This window comes from Tachysurus vachellii, chromosome 14 (assembly GCF_030014155.1).
Source record: "Tachysurus vachellii isolate PV-2020 chromosome 14, HZAU_Pvac_v1, whole genome shotgun sequence".
In the NCBI taxonomy this organism is placed as follows: Eukaryota; Metazoa; Chordata; class Actinopteri; order Siluriformes; family Bagridae; genus Tachysurus; species Tachysurus vachellii.
The window spans coordinates 12,110,397-12,131,442 of NC_083473.1; the positions used below are offsets into that span (position 1 = coordinate 12,110,397).

Below are 21,046 nucleotides of genomic sequence, written 5' to 3' on the forward strand. Positions count from 1 at the left end.
AGAGGTCATAGACATTCAACAACTCTTTGGGTCATTGCCTTATTGGCCAAGACTACAAAATCAAAACTCTCTCACAGACAGTATTTATATTTCCGGGTCGCTTTTATATCCTTGTTTAGGTTGTTTATTGCCTTGTGAAAATATGGCTGAACAGAAGAGAAAGACAGTACAATATTTCTGTTATCTCTTGGATACGGAGGAGGATGTGCATTTGGACATAGATTGCGTCGAGGGATTCCATCCACAATGTTGCGCCTCATCAGGTTTCACAGTTTTGGCTATAGAGTGGCACAGCATCTGCTGGTTTGTTTATGAGATCTAGGTCATGTTTGTTTTCCCCTAAACTGCTACTTCATCTAAACACAGCTAGCTGTGGTTTTTATTTCCATTGAGCATCATGAAGAGTAACTGCTTTTTTTTTTTTTTTACAAGTAACTGCTTTGCCTTTCATTACTTAGAAATGGTGGCAAAAAAAGGATACGGAGTATTTGTTGCATGATGTCCATTTAGCTATGTTATGTTATTTTCAGCTAGCGTAGGTGTTGTTGGAGGTTTGACATTTTGGCTTGTCAGTTTTTCAGTTTCATTGCCGGTGGTTTTAAGTTCAACAAAGAAGCGCAGCCCACGGTAATCTACCAGGTCAATAACCTGGCTTTTTTTTCTGTGTCAAATCTCCTAAATATTTTCAGTTAAGCCAAGATAATGCCTTCCAAGATAATTTTACTGGACACAAGTGCAAGCCAGTCGCTGTGATGCATTCCACACATTTTGAAAGGAAACTGTCAAGATGATAAACTTATTTAAGAAAAGCCTGTCATATGCATTTTTGTAGGCCAAAGCACTGGAAAAATCCTCTTCAGTAATCTTATTATCTTTTTTCTCCATGAACAGCTCTCATTCAGAATATACAGGGATTTAAAATGGTGCTGCAGCACGAGATTGTTGTATGGTCTATGGATATATGAACAGAACGCAGGGTCTTCTCAGAGTGTGGACAGAAGTCCTTCTGGGCCTGATTTACGGCTTTGTTGACTGTGTATTGTATGTATTATAGCGAGAGATTGTGTGTGAAATGGATGTTTCTATGAAAATTAAAAATAAGAAAAAGCAACAGAACATACTGAGAGCTGTGAAATGAAATGAACTTTTTTGTGGTACTAATGTTCCTCAAAGTACACTTTGTTTTCTTAAATAGGTAGAAGCTATAATGAGCTGTTAGAGGCACATGTATATCTTGAACAGAGGGAAAATTCTTTCCCCGGCCAAAGAAATCGGTAATTGTAAGCAAAACTATGGCACATGTGTCAGATCATTGGTGAGCGAGATACCACAGGTTCATTGACATTTATGCCTGCATTATGGACAGGCATCCATTGTTACTCTGAGTGTATATTACATGTTGTCGTTATGTCCTGTTTACTACACTGAATCTAATCAGAAATCCAAGCAGGAGAGAGCGGGACCTCGACCTCAAATTAGATTTGAATTATATTGAATTTAATTTTATTTGTATATCACTTTTAACAATGCATATTGTCTTAAAGCAGCTTTACAGAAATTTAAAATTCAATTAAATTTATCTTTATCCCTAATAAGCCTGAGGCAGTGGTGGCAAAAACTCCCTGCTACGATATGCGGAGAACTCAAAAGAGAATCCATCGTCATCTGGGTGACGCTGGAGAGTGAGATTATAATTAATGTCCTTTCTACAAGTCTGTATAGTCTGTATAGTGGAGTTGTTGAGCGTCGTATAAATCAATGTAGATTCTGAATTCATAATAGATTTAACACTAATTAACTTAGACTTCTGTCTTACTCTGTGGGTCTGTTACTGTTTATAAAACCATAATATTGGATATTGATATCAGTACATTTTTATTAGCAAGAGCACAAATAAATAAACACAGGGTCTGACTGATATGTACAGTATCAATACATTTCTGGTTAAAAGTGCTGAACATTTCAGCAGTCTATAATGCAGTGCTGATCATGAACATGCCCGTAAGGACAGATGGAAAAGGCTTAATCAGATGAAAAAAAAAAAAAAAAACTGAGCGAGTCAGTTAATGAAGGTGAAGGGGATGTTAATTAGTATGTGTCTCATAAAGCGTTGAAATCCTAAGTAGAGTAGGAAAGAGGAAGAGAATTTTAGTAACTCATCTGGGAGTCATCACCTTTAATAAAGTCCAGACAGGTGTGTGTTCCTCATACAGGTGCACAGCTGAGAGAGGGAGAGGGGGAGGATGAGAGAGGGAGGGAGAGGTGGGGAGAGAAAAAAAGAGGACTGTAGGTAGGAGGCAATTACGTGAAGAGAGAAAGTGCTGTACAGAAGTTGGAGAGAAGATATATACAGATACTGCAGAAGCAAGAGTGTATATACTGCAGAAGCAAGAGTGTATATATAAAGTTCATAAACAGTTCCAGTTTTGTCTTCACCAGAATTTTTTTGTTGTTGTTTTTAAACCTTTTTCTGGTCCCCCACCTCCTGCTTCTCTTCCTCCCCCTCCCTCTTTCAGTTCTGGTGCGTAACAGGAGCCACACGATGAGTTGTGGATGAGAGGAGTCAGTTTGAAAGGGAGAAGGAAGGCAGCACAACACATGCACACACACTCACGTCGGAACTTAGAGTGAGTGACCAAGCAGCGTGCAAGGTGAGAGTCTACACTTACTGCTTTGTGTACGAATGGGCTTGCCAGAACATTAATACCAACATTTTCAACTGATGACAACAGTTTAATCCTTCAGCTTTGTGAATGAATTCTGTTATCGGATTTCCAGTGATTTATTTTCCCTGGTGGATTATTGTATGTGCATGTGCAGGATTTTTTTTTGTTTTTTTTTTTGTGTGTGTCTGAGTGTGTATGTGTGTATGTGTGTGTGCTCTTGTGAGTTCATATAGAGGCTTTATTGCTTCACTGGTAAAATGTGTACATCTTTAGTACTCTGTCATTAGCCGACAACGGCCACCATCATAAACACTGTGTGTGTTCTGCTGCACGTATATAGCATTAGACACTGCATGTGTACTGCATCACTGCATCAGTTTATTATGCAACATTAAAAATCTAGCATTCCAGAAGACATCATATTTTTTGCCTTTAGGGAAGGAAGTAAGAGTTTATTGTGAAACACTGCCATGATACTGTTGCTACTGGAAAGCCGTCATTGTAAGCAATGGAAAATTTGAGTGATTGTGAATTTATGCCTTTTTTCTACCTGCCATCTGGTTCCAACAGATTTATACATGACAGAGCAATACAGGTTTTGTTATGAGTTGTGTTTATTGACATTGTCCTGTAAGTGTTTGCAAGTTAGATTTAATGTTAGGAACCTGAGTGATGGACACAGTGAAGTTTGTAGGAGAAGTAAATATAAAGTGCCGCTTAGTCCTGTGTCCTCCTGCTGCAGTGACAGTTGTCCAGTGTGGCACGTGTTAAAATCAGAGCCTGGTTGATTTTATGATCCTGATTTTTCTCTCGGCTCATTGGGAAGTTGAAACTCTCAGGTAAGTCATGACATTTGGTCACTCTATGAGTACGTACTATAGCAGATCCTGGAATTTCAAATATTTGTCATTGGCTCCCTGCCCTTTCACCTATCTCACTCTCTCCAGCTCTCCCTCCTCCTTCTGTATCCCCTGTGGCTCTTTCCATGGGAGCGTGCTCTGTCCTGTCCCTCTGTGTGTGTGTGTGTGTGTGTGTGTGTGTGTGTGTGTGTGTGTGTGTGTGTGTGTGCGTGCACGCCAGGACACCAAGTGCGTCTGTTTGAATTCGGAAAATAAACTCTTGGCACTCTTACTCCTATGGCAAATCCTTTTTTTTTTCAAGGCAAACAAGGTGAAATGCTTTCCACTGCAGGTCTACTATGTACCAGCCGCTATTAGATGCTTTTTTACTCAACTTTCTATGTCCATAGCTTCATGAGTACATGAGAAAGGAGAGAGGAGTGTGTGAAAACACAAGCAGCATGCCACATCTGGACTGGTTTTGCCTGTACAGGTCTGTGGGTACTGCTCTCTATTAGATATATTAGATAGATTGATTGTATGTGGAGTCATTTTCTGAGCAGTGGCTATGGTATGTGTTTGAGCTGGAGGACATGTATGTCTGCAGAGAGTTACTTATTGAAAAAGGTCACCTGGCTGTTTTTATGTTTATTCTTAACTTGTTTTTTTATGGCTTTTTGATTTGTGAGAGTGTAAAATAAATCTGGTCTCAAGTGACAGACACTCACTCACACACATTGCTGTTACTATCATTATATGGTAAATTGAACACGACCAACCAGAATAGAGGGAATATAGATATCAATGGGTTCATTGAATTTAATGAGCACCACTTTACATTTGTGTGTACGTCACAAATTGTGTTTCACTCAATTTTTAGTGTTACTTTTTATGTGTGTGGCATCTGTTTCTAAGTTTTCTGCTGGCTAGTAAAACAATAAGTATGTTATCATGTGAATTATATTTATAGGTTGTGTAGTAAAGATACCACAACAAAACTAGAGCTGTGAGAATGAGACAATGGATTTTTTAGAGGGAGTTTTTAAAGCTAATTACTTATAGTTTAGTGGTCTTAGAGTAACCCTGTGCAGATTTTGCTGTTTTCACTACTCCAACAGTGTGAGTCCACTGGCAAGCTTGTCATGAGCATTGTGTTCATTTCAGTGCAGAGCTGTGTCACATGTATGTAGTGTGTGACAGTTTATGGCATTTATCAGATGCCTTTATCCAGAGTGACTTACATTTTTATCTCATTTTATACGATTGAGCAATTCAGGGTTAAGGGTCTTACTCAGGGGCCCAACATTGGCAGCTTGGTGCACCTGGGAGTCTAACTCACAACCTCCCGATCAGTAGGCCACCACTAAGCTATCACATCTCACTTTTTACTTGGCAGGATGCCTTTTAATAAACTTAGCAGTGTAATACAATGTTTATCAATTTATTTTAGTATTTGAAATGACTAAATATTGTTGCATGAAATTTAAACCATTGTCGTGCCTGATATGCTATTTATCTGTGCTGATGGACATTCTGATTAAATAAAACACTCACACAAGTTTTACAGTTTATTCTTACAACAGACACATTTAAAAATATTACTTTCCCAATACGTTTGAGGTATTTAGGTATTGTGTTTTCATTTCCTTATCCATGGGCACTACAGTCTCTTCCTGAGCCAACTTCCTCAGTGCAGCTTTACTGGTTTAAACAACTATCAATTTAGATGATATTAAATGACATTTAAGTCATATCTGAAATCCAGAAAGTTACAAGAAATGTTTTATAAAGAAGCCTAAAGTCAAAGGCAATAGCAGTAAACAAGACAATAGACAATGGAAGCATCACATCGGTGGAGTCCATACTACAGTCCAGATATATGAGTAAGCAAAAATAAACAGAATGATTTAGAAATCTGGCTTAGATATATGGATGGATGAGGAGAGAGAGCCTAGACATGCCTGCGGGATGGTCAGGTAGAAGGGCAATCACTTTTACATCAACTTGTATATATGTTAAAATGAAGAGTTTCTAAATAAACATGATGTATTTTTCATGTTTTATTCATACACATAAAAATGTGTTTTCAATGCATGAAATGAAGTCGACATACAGAAAATAAAATCATTATGTAAACTTTAGAAATGAAACCTCAGGAACGCTGTAAATCCTTTTATTATCTCAGAATAGTACACTGAATCGAAAAGAAATCAAATTGTGGCCTAAAAACACATGGCAATAAGAAAAGTAAGAGCGCATCGGTTCAGAGGAGTGTCCTTATGTGTTGGAGATGCTGTCAGGATGCATTTTGTGCTTTGGCTGAATAATAGCTGAAGCTGGCTGGGTATGATGCTAGATATTGCATGGGAATGGATAGTGCCACAGGTTGTTTGCTCTTGTTTTCCTCCCTGATGGACACAGTTTTGAGACTCAGGGATGGATTCATCTAGTAAATTACAGATAATCAGTAACATGTGGAAGTCAAGCCCAAGGACTATGATAGAGCCGTGACCAAGTATCAGAAAGCATGCACGCACACACACACACACACACACACACACACACACACACACACAGCAACTCAGTGTGTCCTTTGACACAAAAGCGAATCATTCTATCCCAGTGTCATACCCAATCATTTTTTTCCAAACTCAGTCATTGTTTATAATTTAAAGGAAATATTGCTCCATTTGAGCTTTGTGAAAAAAATTCAATTTTAGAAACTGCTTAATGTCAACAAGGCCATTTTGTTTTTGATGTGTTAAATATGTCATTTTTATATGTTTCTAAGCTCCTTCATCTTAAACCAACACTAAGGCTGTCGGTCAAAGAGTACACAAGTTTCATATTTCTGCACTCATAATTGGCACATTGCACTTGTTTTTGAATGGGGCTTCCAACAGACACATGGAGCATCAGCTGAGATCAGAATCAAAGTGTGTGTGTGTGTGTGTGTGAGTGTGTATGTGTGTGCGTGTGTGAGTGTGTATGTGTGCGCATGTGTGTGTGCGTGTGTGTGTGTGAGTGTGAGTGTACTTCCTGTAGTTTCCTGGTCACTTCCTATCCACTTCCTTCAGTTTTACTTCATGGCAAATTCTTTAATTTCATTAACTAAATATTTTTTCTGCTGCTCATTCAACATTTCAGGCTTTTTTTTTCTTCATATAAGCAGTACCACTGGTCTTTTAATGTTTTTGTTGGTCACTTTATAGTTTTATGACATCAGTATAGTTTCTTGGCCAGATTTGATCATTTTTCACATTTTGGTTTATTTTAAATACAAAATATTACAGCTTACAATAGAAAGATTTGCTTTTAAAGTCTATTTCTTGCATGTCCGGTCAGTGAGTTAAAAGCTTAAGGATTATGTTTGAAGGTGGTGGTCTAGATGCCAGTTAAAAACAAGTAGAAATGATAACTTTGGCACTGTGAACCACATGTAGGTATTTTTTATAATCTGAATGAGGAGCCCAGAAAATCAACTTAACCTTGTGTGCTACTCGACTCCATATGTAAATATTGATGTAACTTGTGAACTTAAGTCGCCGATTCTTAATACGACTCTTTGTGCTTGGCTGCTGCAGGTACTGTACAGTATGTGTGTGTGCTTGTGCGGGAGTGTGCGTATGTGTCTTTAAGTTTGTGTGTGTATATGCGAGTGTGTGCATGTGTGTGTGTGTGTGTGTGTGTGTGTGTGTGTGTGTGTGTGCTTGTGCAGGAGTGTGCGAATGTGTCTGCAGGTTTGTGTGTGCATGTGCAAGAGTGTATGTCTGTGAGACAGAGTGGGTGTGTGTGCATGTGCACATTTCACTAGTTACAATCTGTTTTGTGCATTGCACTTTGTTCTTGGACATTATTGTTCTTGGACTTAAACACCAGTTCTGTTACTTGTCCGTTTTAAATCTGCCATGGCATGTTGCCACAATAATCTCGCTGGTGACTGAAGCTGTATTCAAAATTTTAACTTGGTTATGAGCCAGAGTTCTGTGGCCAAATGCTTCAGACTTAGTTTCTCTGCATATGGTATCGACATATGTGTATGATATGTTATTTGTATGATAGTGATTGTGTTTGTGTGTGGCACTGCAATGTGCGTTTACAGTGGGTTTGTGTATTGTGTGTTTGTGGGCAAATTAAGCCACTGTGGGCTGATAACCTGTGTTTATTTGCCTTGTTTGCTTCAGGGTGGTGTGATAAAGAGTCCTCATCTGGTTTACTTCTTCCTCCAGACAGGCATTACTGTCTCCATACCTGAGGGAAGAGAAGAGAAGAGAGAGGGAGGGAGAGAGGGGAAAGAGGGACGATTGCTGTGCTCTCTGTTCACTCTCTAGGCACTTGACTTTACGCGTTTAATGTTCTTGCCTGGGGACCTGTCCAGCCTACCTCCTATATCAATAGTGTGCTTCTTATAATGGCAGTAAAATGAACCTCACCCTGCACAGTGGGGAGGAGAGAGAGAGAGAGAGAGAGAGAGAGAGAGTGAGAGAGAGAGAGAGAGAGAGAGAGAGAGTGTGCAAGAGAGAGAGAGGGAGAGAGAGAGAGAGAGAGAGAGAGAGAGAAAGAGAGAAAGAAAGAAAAGCCTGCTTCAGTTGACTGGCTCCAGACTCCATCCTCCGCTCTCACCCGAATTAGACGCCTTCCTGCTGAGATCATGTGGCAGAGTCGAGAGAATGTGGAACGGCATGGGCAACCACAAAAACCCAGGCTTCGGACACACTCACGCACACACACTCACACAAGTGGCACAAACACAGCTGTATACCGTAGTGTGTGCATGTGTGAGAAAGACAGGGAGAGCAAACCATAAGATCAGAACAGATGGACAGATTGTCAACATCTTTGACATCAAAACAGACATCTAGACATTTTTTCACTGATTTCACTTGGCTGGTTGTACTATTTAAAAAAAACTTTAATGTAAAGCATTATGTCTCAAACCGTCCATGAGTCAGCTAGGCTTCTCTTGTATCTGAGCTAACAGCGGCTAGTCACTTCAACTCTCAGCCCAATGGCCAGTACTTATCTGGATGATTAAGGAGTAAATCACTGAGTCTCCTCCTTAACGGCTACAGCTCTGTGGGGGTTTTGAAGTCTTTCATGCACTTTCAATTTCAGCGAGTTATGTAGAAATCTGTCTTACAGATTTTCAGTTAAACCTAGTATTTGTCTAAATTCATGCAGTCCCCCTAAAAGTATTGCAAATGCAAGGTCAATTATTTTGTTATATATACATCTAGATGTGTTAACCTCATAAAGGTTTTTGTGTGAATGACAAGCTTTCTTGTAAAAAAGTTGTGTTTATTATTCAGGTTCTGTATGCAGACATCACTGTTAGGGGTAGACTCACTAAAAAGAAGAAAATCTGCCAAAAATCTGTGTGAAAGGGGCCAGTGAAGTCGCCTTTTTCCTAGCGTTAGGTCTAAAAGGGTTAAACAGCATGGCACTTTCTATTTAAAACCACCCAAGTGATAAAAATATTGGTCCATGTGAATTTTAATAGCTCTGAAGGTCTCCTGTTGTGTTTCACCTGCATTCGTTGATAAAAAAAGAACATGGACATGGACAAGAAATGGACACGACTAGAGAGCCGTGTCTGGGAGAAGGACAAGCCATGTTGATGCTGAGGACAGTGGGAAAATTGATCAGAGCCGTTGCACAAGCATTGGGCTCAGCCAGTACAACAATTTGGAATGTCTTGATAAATAAAGAAATAAAGGGTGTACTAACAAGCAGAACTCAAACAGCTAATGCCAAGGCAAACAAGTCCAGTCGATGACAGAAACATTGTGAGAGCTGTGAAGAAAAACTGCAAAACAACAGTCTTTGACATCTTCAACCTCCACAGGGCAGGGGTGAAGGTATCATGATCCACCATTCGAAGAAGACTTCAAGAGAAGAAATAAAAACCATACCATGAGATGCAAACCTCTCATTAGCAGTAAGAATCAAAAGGTTGAACTTGAATATTCAAAGAAATACAGAGATGACGCACAAAATATTAGAAACCAAGCTGAACCTCTACAAAAGTGTTGGAAGGGTGGAAAAGTGTGGAAAAAGAAAGGATCTGCTCATGATCCAAAACATACAAGCTTGCTGGGACATGGTGGAGGTAGTGTCATGACTTGTGCTCGCATGGCTGCTTCTAGTACAGACTCACTAATCTTTATTGATGATGTAACTCATGACGGTAGCAGCAGAATTAATTCAGAAGTCGACAGAAATGTTTTCTCTGCCAATTTACTGAGAAAAGCATCCAATATAATTGAGAGGAACTTCATACAGAAAGAAAATGACCCAAAACACACAGACTTGAATAAGGGGCTGGGGGGGAGGTAGACTGGCCAAGTCAATCACCACACTTTAACCCAACTGAGCAGCCTTTCACTCCCTGAAGAGCAGACTGAAGAGAGAAACCCCCTAAAGCAAACAAAAAATCAAAGAAGCTGTGGGGAAAGCCTGCAATATTGTAATACGTGTTGCATAAAGATGTACTGTTGGCTTCATGCAGTTACTACATACAAGCGATATGCAACCAAATATAAGGTGTCATTAACATTTAAGACAATATGTTCCAAATTGGGTGGTTTTCCACTAAAGGTGCCAAGTTGTTTAACACATCTAGATGTACATATCAGATGAAATTCAGATTGATCTGGAGCTGAAATGTCTTTATTGTATAGCCAAAACAAAAGAATTGGCCTTGCTGTTTCACTATGACCAGAGACTGTAGATATTTAATATATAGTCTGACAAATGCTCTATTAAAGTTGATAAATAGTATTATTTTCTCCAAACAAGCCAGAGCCAGCCAACCAGCTGAATGGTAATCACTAGTTAAAGAGCTGTATTTGGAAAAAGAACTGTCTTGCTACAGTGAAAGTGATTCTAAACAACTCTGATTAAACTCCCCTGAGCTCTGGGCCTGGTTGTATTCCTGCAGCTTGTCAGGCCAGATGAAAACTGCATCACCCAGGGGTGAGTCCCCCTGGCAGCTCACCAAGTGTGTCGCCCGCCCACACTTATACACACAAACACACACATAAACTTTAACTTGCATGCTCAGACACTGAGAATGATGGAAATGAGTGATTATGGAGTGGAAACAGGACATGCAGCTGATGCTGTTTGGCAGGGATGTGTGTGTGCATGTCGGTTTATTGCCTGGATAAGTCCATGACCTCTGAGGTGTAGCTGTATATCACATTGTGTTCTATCCCCCTGGTGATGCCTCATTATTTTGGTTTGATTGAAAGACAAGATGCTTGTAGTTTGTACTCTAGCTCAGCCCAGCTTATCAGACCTTCAGAAGGGTATGGGATATGTAGAAGAGAGCATGAGGACACTTGATCACATTGGAAAAGTAAAGGAGATGGCTTTAACCTATGGCATTTGTTCTTCTTATTGCTCTTCTTATTTACAGTTTTTGGTCTGCTTGTATTACACTCGAGTCTGGTGCAGGGGTTTGTTTGTGCTACTGTCAGTAGTAGCCCTTTCACTTGCGTGCACATTAAAACATTTGATGCTGAACATGCTGCAACCTGACATTGTTTGGCCTCTCTTGAAATTATGTGTAGATTGGTATTATTTATGTTTAAGTGATTTCTTTTCATCCACTGGTGAGACTGGTATGTGATTGTTTCCACACTGAGATTTTGTTACAGCCAGATTGAAATATAGATTCTGCAAAATGCCAGAATATTAATAGACAGCTAAAAAAAACAATGAGCTCTAATCTAATTTTTAACTCCTTATGATCAACATAAAGAGCAGGTCAAAATAAAGAGCAGCGACTCCTTTGCCTTATTAGAGAAATGCTACAACAAAGAGAATATGGGTTGTGAGCGATTAAATTACATTTACATATTTATTTACTTATGTAAACCTCAATTACATAAGTGTTATATTACATAAATATTAGAGACGAGCCGGGTACTCGGCTGAAACGAGTATCCGGTACGGATAAAGCACTTCTGCCGAGTACGAGTATTATACGAGTAATACGAGTCAATATCTGTGCTCGGATTGAATGAAAATCATCATTGGGTAGCTGATTGTGTCAGCGTTCTGTGATAGGCTAGTCATAGCGCCCCTCCCCTACAGTGATAGGCTAGTCACAGCGCCCCTCCCCTACACACATACAGATGTATTGTGTTGCTGTGTCTCGCTCTGCTCACTCACAGTCACACACAGAACAGCTCTCTGTCTCTCCCTCAGCCACTCGGGTTCGCGGGTCTTTTCCGTTAACGTTTAGGGTTTCTTTAGCTTTTTACTTCGGGTTGTAACGTTAATAATACGTACTTACTAACCAGTAGAGTTCTGGTAAACGTGGGTTTGTTCAGACGTGGTGCTTGCTTGGTAGAATGCGACTCGCATTGCATCTCTGCCTGTCGGAGATTTTTTTCTTTTTTAAACCTTCAGCTGTCTCTAACCAGTAACCAGACACTGAGTGTCTGACACGTTTTTGCTGTATTTCATAAAAACATAAAGGTAGTAAGCTAGTGTTATAAATATTACAAATTAATTATTACCGGTTAAAGCCCCGCCTACTTCCGGGTTAGGCCCCACCCACTCCGAGTACGGATACAGATACAGATAATTCATATGGTTAACAGATACGGATATAGATACAGATAATGCTGTACTCGCTCATCCCTAATAAATATATATAATATATAATATATTGATAAACATCAATAATAATTAGCACTTTACAACCTACATTTCACCTTCTATTACGTCAGTGTTGGTCAACTTTTAGGGGACCAGAGCTACCCCTGACTGCCCCATAATTTGAACAATGCGTGCAGACATGTGAATGCTTTTGTGAAAGAGTGAGCTCATATGACTGTGAGACTGCTTCTGCCGCTCCTCTCTCCACATGTCTGATTAAATGTGAGCAGCACAAAATGTGAGACATAAGCTCTATATATCTGTGTGTTTTTGTTTGTAAATGCTTGAGTTTGTGTGTGTCAGGAACTCAGGAGCCTAGATCCAGACCTGAAAGTGTAGCTGACAAAGTAAATTGAAAAGCGAGGAAGTGACCTCTGATCTACTTAGCATTGCAGAGACACCGCTGCAATTTGTCTCATTTAGCCGATGTCAAACATGATCAGGATTAATGCAGGGAACTGGTTCTGATCCAACATGTATGGGATTGTGGAGGTTTTCTGATGGCTTCAGGAAAGTGTTGGTTGGTTGACTGGAAAGTTATTCAGTGTGTGCATGTGCTTGTGTGTTTGGAGTGTGCAGTGAACGGGCAGGACAGGACACCGACCATTTAAAGGGCTCACAAATGAGAGTGCTGATGGGAGTTGGAGGTTAACAATGAACAGTGATGAGTTGGATTGGGCCTGAAACACGTGTGTGAGATGAGTAACGTGTTTTTGTTGGGGCAGAAGGAGTGTGGTGGCTTTGCAAAATCAGCACTGATATGCAAAAGAACAATGAAAGAAAGAGAAAACAAAGAAGAAGAAGAAAGAGAAGAAGAGCATGATGCCACCATCTGCTTGCCACATGCAAGGCCTGCAGCACCTCTATAAATCTCAGATGTGCTCAGCAATGCAGGGTCACATTCCGCCAGGCTAGAACTGAGCTGGATACCGCCACCCAAATGTGGGGCTCAGCTTCCATACGTATAGGGATAACGGATTAGTAGGGCGTTTAACTGCATGAAGAACAAATTACGTAAATCTCTGTTTAATGGGCAAATTGCGGCTTGGCTTAAATGTGTCATGAATATACTGTATACAAAAAGCCTTTGAAAAAAAAACTTTTGAATAAACCTTCTTCCATCATCATCCTCTGATTCACTACGTACCTCACTCTACTCTGGCTAACTGCTCTTCAAGCTGTCACCTCTTGCTGCCTTTCACAGGTCAGGGCCAGAGAGGTCATTAGAGAGCCAGTAGAGGAGAATGTGCAGATGATTTGGGATTTCCTGTTGTGTACACATGGTCCAGAGTGCTTGTTATGGAGATCCTCCTGTTAACCCTTCTGTTTTGACAGTACACAATTAACACTGCTTGTTTCTTTTCTTCCCTACTGGCTTATCACAGAAAGCTCAAGTTGCCTGCCATTGATGTGGACTCGTTCCCAGCTGGCATGTGCGTACAGAGACGTGCGGAACAGTAACGTGACAGCAGTCTCCTCCATCTGCTTGGGCTGCATGTGGCGTCTCAGGCAGAAGATCAAATCTCCAGTTCGTCAAAATGTGCAGCCTCTAAGATTATGTGCTTGTTCTATAGTAGCTCAGATCAGTTAGTTCAAGGCTGGGTCAGTGATTTTTCTTTTTTTATGAGAACACCTTTTGAATTATTTGACAGAGTTCTCAAATTCTGGCAGCTGTCAATAAAATATCTACTTAGAGGAAAAATACACGTCTCTGTGCCATTCCAGACTCAGGAGATGTGGATCACCAACCTGCAGCTAATCAGTACAAGGAGATTTCTCTAGTTTTCTGTCAGTCATGTTTCTATTGAATCAGGAAGCTCCCCTTTAGGCATTCAAGCCCAGGCAGTGTGGGTTCAAGTGCTCTGGGGTTGTGGCTTTGAAGGAAACACTGAACAGAAGGACTATATTTGCTTGAAGTTCCAGCTTGTGCAATACATGCATAATATTGTGATATGCACATTAAAAATCCATTACAAGATCCATGAGGATTTAATGTGTAGAAGTGCCAAGATAAAATAGTAGGTTGACATTGTCTATTAGTTTGTCTTTGTATACAGTTTTCTAGAGAATTCTTTACTGTATAGTATAAATCCTCTTAAACATACATCAGAACGGGGGTTGTTAATAGTCTGTCACTGTAAATAATGTATTCTAGTGCCAATATTTTCTTCCCAGGTAGTACTTAATACATATCATGGTCATAGAATGCCTTTCCAGAATAATATCTCAGTAATAGAATATAGCATTCTAGGATAATATATCTTAAGAATAGAATAAAAATGTGTACAGGTTTTCAGAGCATGAGATATGTGAACTGGCAAGAGTAAACTGAACAAATGTCATAAGACCTTTGACATCTTGGATTTCTATTTGTTCTTTATACACAAATATCAATCCAACTACTGCTGGAAAAACTTATTTGTATTTTTTTTTGTTTATGTGATTCAATGATTATAGTCATTTGTAGATTTAAATATGGGTGAATACTTGATTTGACTTGAAATTATGGAAACATCATTTTGTCTAGTTTGGGACAAAAATTTGGCAGAGAAATAGCCCTCCATTAAGGTTAGTTGGTTAGATAGCTATCCTTAAGATGTGGAGCCATTTATTCTAGGCTTGGGTTTGATTTCCTGGAAATTTTGATAAATCGAAATCATCTTGGTAAAAAGTAAAAGAAATGATATAATAACATGGTCGGCAGAGATGATTCACCACTAATTTCATGTTCCCTCTTAAAAGAAAAGTACACTGGGGTGCATTTTGCCCCACTCAAGTGGTCGATGAGAGCTTGCAGCCAATACCATGGCCCAAATGTTACATCACTGTGCTGCTATGTGGTCAGTGAATAAAGGGGAAAGTTCCAGAAAAAGTACATGAAAAAAAATGAAGCTGATGGAGAACCAGCGAAAATTGTGTCTTATTATTATTCATTTATCACAGCCAGAGAGTGGGACAGCCTGAGTTCTGGCCCAAAACCGTGCTGACTTAGCGGGAAGAGGGCGATACAGGCCAGTTAGCTCTCCATTAGAGATTCCGAAACCCTGCAGTGCTGGAAAAGACTGAAAAACACATTGTGATCAGTAACGCTGCCTGCAACCGTTAATGTGGCCTGCTGTTGGAGAGCCAGAGAGGCGGCACTCTTCTTCCACTGAGGAGGAAGCGATTGGAAATGATGCTTGGAGTGGTTAGCTGAGGGGATGTGGAGAGCTCAAAGAGAAAACACAAAGATCATTAGCAAAATTAATTGTTGAAAAACACAAAGCTAGCGTAATTTTAATTCATAAACTTCAATTCTCTTAAAAACTATACACTATATCCCCATGAGAAGATTTTAATGACATTAACTGAAGACAGATGCACATTAAAATAATAGTTTGCTAATTGTTTAACAATAAACTTGAAGCAAAACATTCAAGACTCTTTGCTGTTGTTCACTATGGTTACACGACTGTATAGTGTATCACTGGTCTGTAGTGGATCTCTGTGTAGATCTCCAGAGGTTTGTTGATTAAGAGGACTTAAAATTAGGCTGGATCATGTTCTTAGATCTATGTCCTGACTTTTTTTTTTTTACACTCTACAGCACACAGAACCTTGTGTCATTCTATCCTAGCCATGCAATCCATTTGATTCCATACAGTATAAAGAGTAAGAATCAGGTTTATAAACAAGGCTTAACACAAAAGTTCACGGCCGAGACATCACACTCTCAGATTTCTTGAGCTTGGTAATGTAATGACAGCATATGGGGTGTTCTGTCAAGTGTTTATTTCTTCTCTATGTGACGTTCTCTCTTTATCTAACAGTTTCTCTCCCTCTTTCTGTCTTTGATCTTGTGCCAGAGAAGTCTTTCTACATATAAGATGGTGAGAGGTGGGGGATCAACTCACATGAAGGAAAGAAAAAATCGAAAGAAAGCTGGATAATTTTTGGAGCAATATGGCTTCTATTAATGTGAGAATACCTCACCTGAATTAAATTACACAATTGAACTCGGTGTCCTCAGTGCGTGGGCTGACAGCCACACTTGTCCCAGATGGGCAAGCATCTGCTGATCTGTCATATCTGTCACTTTGGCAAGAACAGCACAGAACCGTGCATTAGAGAGCTTTAAATTCTCTCACTCTAATTCATCTGTGATTTCATTTCTTTGTGAAAGATCAAAAAGATAAACTAAAAATATTTGGTCGTTATCTTTTAACATGGTCTATATCCACAGCACCAACGACATTTGGCAGACTCCACAATGTTCTAGAAAAGTTTTATCTCCTTAGCCCATCATTCTCTGTCTCTAAACTGTTCCCATATCCTATGAATCTGTCCTTGAATCAAAGGCCTTATAATAAACAAGACAAAAAACAGAGGCCATGCATTGATTGCAAAGTGTATGTGTGTGTATCAATATGTCTGTACTGAATTATAGTATATTATGGGGCTAAAAGCCAATCCGATAGAAGGCAATGTTTGCACAAACCTAATAACTTTGTCAACAGAATTTTTGTCTTAAACACATTTATTCGTTTTCCAAACATTAACCACAGTTAGGATTACTGCTGCAGTTAGTAGTGAATCTTCACTGAAGCAGCACACATGCTTGGCTACGTTTTTCTTTTTGATTGAGTGTGAAAGTGCGGTCATGTTAGTCTTACGTAATTAATAGGCAATTTACAAATGATAACTAACCGCACTACGGCGTGCAATTTAGATCTGGTAATATGCATAAAATGTCTACAACAGAGGCTTCTTTTTATTTTTCCATCGCAGGCATCTGTGTACTTCGTGAGACAGAAGTATCCATGGTAGATTTCTTCCCATTAATCCTCACGAAAAACAAGCTTAAATTACATAGGTGTTACTGAGGGGCAGATAAGGAATTCAGGGCATGAAGAATGACACTTAAGGTTGATTCAAAATTGAATCTTTTGTATCGCTTGTGGATATGAATTAGAAGGGTGCCCTGTTCATACATGTAGCAGAGAAAGTGGACTGGGATCTTCTCTTTTTCTGGCTGTGAAGATAAATATCTTATTGCAGGAATGGAAAATTACACATGAAGACAAATGACCTTGAGTACAGTCAGTGCATACATTTTATTGCAAATAACAGTCAACAGTATCAGCTTTTATATTTTGAGTGAAGAAACTAGCAGAGTATCTACTTAAAGAAAGACAATGGTTTCATTAGAACAAGATAAGCTCCAGTACAGGACTGAAGCAGGTCTGATTCAGAGGCAGAACTTCCTGTCTGTCTGAGATACAGTTCTGACCTGTTCTGTCTCACCATTGCCGTGGGAGAGAAGAGCATACCACAGATGGGGCACCTCAGGGCGGATACACGTGGTTTTACATGCAGACTGGCATTATCTGTGTGTCTCTTGTCCCCAATCAAAGGACAGGACACTAAATATACACCATGAAGTCTTCCCAGGCTCCTATGGGCTCCAGCAATTTAGCCACCGCTTGGGCCTTTGGCCAATGACATTGCCTCCGACCTCTTCAGAAAGTATTTTAAGGTCAATTACAGGGTGCACTGACTTCTGATGGCCTACTGCATTTTAAAAGGCCTTATATTAAAGGTTTATGTGGAAGTCTCAGACAGAGTTGCCTTTACTAAGCCATGAACCATTGTTACCACATACCCACACACAGATACACTGAAGGCAGTGTGTGGGTGTGTGTTCAGGAGCCTGTGCACATACCGTATGAAGTTGAAACAAAGACAATGTGTCTGAGTTCGCTCAGTCTAACATATGGTTTTATGTTGTGTTCATCTCAGCAAGAATGCACATGGTGCATACTGTGAGTTTTTTTTCACAATCATTCTACAAAAACTATGCATCAATCTATGAGAACAAATTTATTGCTATACCTACAGAGCATTTTGGCCTTATACAGTAATGCCCACATTCAAATGCTTAAATGTAACTTTCAAATAAAATGTACCATTTTATCAAATTCTTTCTTATTAAGTTTTTTTTAATTATTTAAAGGGTCTTGACACAAAATGTTACTACATTTAGTGAATGAACTCATATACATAGTAAATTCAATACTTTTAGACTTATCACAATTTTACAACCATCTGATGAGACATTGTTCGAATCGCATTCCTGCAGTTGATCTAGTTTATAACTTATTCACACTAGCTTTGTTTGGGCATGTCCTATACCATTAACATTAGGTTTTGTGTTTTATAATAAACCTTAATTTCATTTTGACCTTTTCGGAAAGCTACTTTCTATTTACTTCTTCAATTCTCATGAAACACAACAGTGTTGTAGAGGAGATGGAGCAACCTGATGTGGACAAATCAAGAGATGATCGATGACTTTAAGAAGACCATGATAATCATGCTCCATTGCACATAAACAGCCCCACCTCAAAACACATAAGAGCTCCAAGGTCCTTGGTGTACATGTTGCAGTGAACATTCAACACAATCTCCCAAGCCAAAAGAAAGCTCAGCAGTATCTTTTTTGCCCAACACCCCCATTCTGAGGAGCTGCATTGCTCAGTCATCAGGTATGGGATTTCCCAAGTCTCAGAGGTCGTGAATTTAAAACAAATAATGAAAACAGCACACAGAACATCATCAGAGACTCTCCCTCCCTATCGCAAACACTGCATCTGCATAGTCACCAGAGTCGTAGATCATTCCTCCAATTTTTTTATAAAGTAAGACTGTAGCAAATAGACGTATGGTTATATGTGTGCACATACGTGAGTTTGTGTACATTAGACTTGTTTGTACATGACATTATATCAACTCCTATATCTGTAATTATTACATCAAGACAAATTGATTACTGGTGTCAGCACTGCTCCACTCCCTCATCTTCATTTTCACTTCATCTTTTTTTTCTCTGTATGGTAAGGCCACACGCATCAGGATTGTACCACATGCCACAGCGTACCAGCTGCAAAAAGTTAAATATACTCTGCAACCTGCTAAGCTGCCTCCTCCTAACCCTCTAAGCTCTGCAGCAAGATGTTACCACTGACTCCAGGTTTAGATTACATTAGGTTTTCCTTTGGCCTAGAAGAAATCAGTGAGGAAATGAGGTCATTCAGGGCATGGGACAGTAGTCACCTTGCTTCACTGGCTAAAGAAAAGCAACGCTAAAGCATGATGATACCACCACCATGCTGCACGGTGTTCTTATGGTGATGTGTTTTTCTTTGCATGAAACATACACTTTGGAATTTATGTTCTCCCCATGCTTCAGGGGTTTCTTCTGGTTACTCTGGTTTCCTCCTCCAGCCCAAAGACATGATTTGTATGCTGATTAGCATCTCTAAATTGTCCGGGAACATGTGTGAATAGTGGTATGGGTTTGTACTGTTTTGCCTTGCAATGAGTTATTCACAAAAAAATGACATTTTCTCAGGGGTGTGTTTAAAGGTGTTAAATGCATTGTTCTTTTCAAATAACGCCAGAATTTCCAAAATGTTGGGATGTTTATCAAATTTGAATACATTGAAAAATAAAAGACTTTCAAATCACTTGATCCAATATTTTATTCACAATAGAAAATAGATAACAAATGTTTAAACATAAATTTTAAACTTTTATCCACTAAATGAGCTCCTTTCCAATTTGATGCCTGCTACAGGTCTAGATGCCTGCTACAGGTATAAAGTAGTTTAGACGGGGGCATGTTTACCATGGTGTAGCATCTCCTCTTCTTTTCAAAACAGTTTGAAGATGTCTGGGCATGGAGGTTATGAGTTTCTGGAGTTTTGGTGTTGGAATTTGGTCCCATTCTTGCTTGATATAGGTTTCCAGCTGCTGAAGAGTTTTGGCTTTTGAACTGAACGCTGATAACACACTGGAAGATCTCCCTCCTCTTTAGTCTGGAGGACACGGTGTCCCTGATTTCCAACAAGAATGTTAAATTTGGACTCGCCTGACTATAGAACACTTTTCCACTTTAAAACAGTCCATTTTAATGAGCCTTGGCTCACAGGACACGAAGGCACTTCTGGGCCATGTTCACATATGGCTTCCTTTTTGCATGATAGAGCTTTAGTTGGCATCTGCAGATGGCACAGTGGATTGTGTTTACCAACAGTGGTTTCTGGAAGTATTCTGGCCCATTTAGTAATGTCATTGACACAATCATGCCGATGAGTGATCCAGTGTCATTGAGGGTTTGAATAAAGGTCTTTGGCCTTGTCACTTGCCCACAGCAATTTCTCCAGTTTCTCTGAACCTTTTGATGATGTTATGCACTGTAGATGATGACATTTGCAAGGCCTTTGCAATTTGATGTTGAGTAACATTGTTTTTAAAGTAATCCACAATTTTTGTATGCACTCTTTTACAGATTGGAGAGCCTCTGCCCAACTTTACTTCTGAGAGACTCTGCCTCTCTAAGACATGCCTTTTATAGCTAATCATGTTACAGACCTGATATCAATTAATTAATTAGTTGGTAGATGTTTTCCCAGCTGAATCTTTTCAAAATGTCTTGCTTTTTCAGAAATGAATTGCCCCATGCCAACTTTTCTCAGACCTTTAGCGTGCATCAAATTGAAATGAGCTCATTTAGTGGATAAAAGTATAAAATTTCTCCTTTTAAACTTTTTTGTTATCTATGTTCTATTGTGAATAAAATGTTGGCTCATGTGATTTGAAAGTCTTTTAGTTTTCATTTTATTCAAAATTAAAAACGTCTCAATGTTTCTGGAATTCGGGTTGTAAATGTGTGACATTTAACATTTATCATCTGTATGAAGATGTGCATGGAAACATTCAGATGCTCATCAGACTGTCAATTGGACATCATAGTTCGTTCAAATTTGTATTGGTGTTGCATTAGATCCAGGTGCTTTGTGACTGGCAGCTGTAAGAGCTGCAATTCAAACT

At 39.4% G+C, this 21,046-nt stretch overlaps 1 protein-coding gene across 2 annotated transcripts in view; it reads left to right on the forward strand.

Annotated features, from left to right (window-relative positions):
• Positions 1 to 21,046, forward strand: part of LOC132856605 (uncharacterized) — a 75,261-nt gene that overhangs the window by 11,704 nt on the left and 42,511 nt on the right. The window contains exon 2 of one of the 2 annotated variants that reach the window (XM_060886235.1): positions 2,517 to 2,651. The gene's annotated coding sequence lies outside the window, so the exon portion shown is untranslated. Of the gene's footprint in view, positions 1 to 2,369; positions 2,652 to 21,046 lie in introns of those variants that run through there. The other variant, XM_060886234.1, reaches the window with a different exon arrangement.